Source organism: Sapajus apella, unplaced genomic scaffold (assembly GCF_009761245.1).
Source record: "Sapajus apella isolate SASKATOON/1434 unplaced genomic scaffold, GSC_monkey_1.0 scaffold59, whole genome shotgun sequence".
NCBI lineage: Eukaryota > Metazoa > Chordata > Mammalia > Primates > Cebidae > Sapajus > Sapajus apella.
In genome coordinates this window covers 9,375,182-9,377,155 of record NW_022436999.1, presented here as the reverse complement: position 1 = coordinate 9,377,155, position 1,974 = coordinate 9,375,182, and positions in this window count along the sequence as shown.

Sequence of the window (1,974 nt, the reverse complement as noted above, 5' to 3'; positions counted from 1 at the left end):
GGTAAAAAAAGCAAAAGCCGGGCAGAACACAAAAGAAAAAAAGAATAAGAAAGGCCTAGGAAAAACAAAAAAAAATAAAAAAAAAAAAAAAAAAGAAAAACCAACAAAGATGACTTAAAAAGAGTGGTCTCTATATATTTTAGATATTTTTAATAAATTTTATCATTTCTTTCTTTTTTTTTTTTATTAGGTTTTGCCATGTTGCCCAGGCTTGTCTCAAACTCATGAACTCAAGTGAGCTGCCCGTCTTGGCCTCCCAAAATGTTGGGATTACAGGTATGAGCCACCCCACCTGGCCCCTATCATTTTTTCACAAAGGATAATTCCACATAAATCTGTTTTTCTTGCATTTACATCTGAATGAGGACAATGGTCCTAAATTTGTCTTTAGAGACAGTTTAACATAAAATTAAAGTTAAATGTAATTTGGGGCTGGATGTGTTGGGCTCACACCTTAATCTCAGCACTTTAGGAGGCTGAGGTGGGCAGATTGCCTGAGGTAGAGAGTTTAAGACCAGCCTGATCAACATGGAGAAACCCTGTTTTTAATAAAATACAAAATTAGCTGGGCATGGTAGTGCATGCCTGTAATTCCAGCTACTTGGGAGGCTGAGGCAGGAGAATTGCTTGAACCCAGAAGGCAGAGGTTGCAGTGAGCCGAAATCAGGCCATTGCTCTCCAGCCTGGGAAAAAAAAGGGAAACCCCACCCAAAAAAAAAAAAAAAAAAAAGAAAAGAAATAAAACAGGAATTTTGAAGAAATCATTATATGAAAAAGACACTTGCACATGCATGTTTATAGCAGCACAATTTGCAACTGCAAAAATATGGAACCAGCCAAAATGCCCATCAGCCAACAAGTGAATAAAGGAAATGTGATAGAGGCCGGGCACAGTGGCTTACGCCTGTAATTCTAGCACTTTGGGAGGCTGAGGCAGGTGGAACTCTTGAGCCCAGGAGTTCAAGACCAGACTGGCCAACATGGTGAAACCCCATCTCTACTAAAAATACAAAAATTAGCCAGGCGTGATGGCTCATAATCCCAGCTACTAGGGAGGCTGAGGAAGAATCATCACTTGAACTTGGGAGGTGGAGGTTGCAGTGAGCCAAGATCGTACCAGTGCACTCCAGTCTGGGCAACAAAGTGGGACTTCATCTGAAAAAAACAAAAAAAAGAGTCTGGGCACAGTGGCTCACACCTGTAATCACTGCACTTTGGGAGGCCAAGACAGGTGGACACTGGACCTCAGGAGTTCAAGACCAGCTTCACCGACACGACATGATGAAACCCTGTCTCTACTAAAAATACAAAAAATTGTCCGGGCATGGTGGCGGCTGCTCATAATCTCAGCTACTCAGGAGGCTGAGGCAAAAGAATCACTTGAACCTGAGAGATGGAGGTTACAGTGAGCCATGATTGTGCCACTGCACTCCACCCTGGGCATCAAGAGCAAAACTCCATCTCAAAAGAAAAAAGACATTTCTCAATTTCTCAGCCATAAAAAGGAATAAAATAATGGCATTTACACCAACCCAGATGGAGCTGGAGACCATTATTCCAAATGGATGGAAAACCAAACATTGTATGTTCTCACTTAGAAGTGGGAGTTAAGCTATGAGGATGCAAAGGCATAATAAAGATATAATGGGGCCGGGTGCGGTGGCTCACGCCTGTAATCCCAGCACTTTGGGAGGCCGAGGCGGGTGGATCACGAGGTCAAGAGATCGAGACCATCCTGGTCAACATGGTGAAACCCCGTCTCTACTAAAACTACAAAAAATTAGCTGGGCATGGTGGTGCGTGCCTGTAATCCCAGCTACTCAGGAGGCTGAGGCAGGAGAATTGCCTGAACCCAGGAGGTGGAGGTTGCGGTGAGCCGAGGTCGCGCCATTGCACTCCAGCCTGGGTAACAAGAGCGAAACTCTGTCTCAAAAAAAAAAAAAAGATATAATGGACTCTAGGGACTTTGGGGCA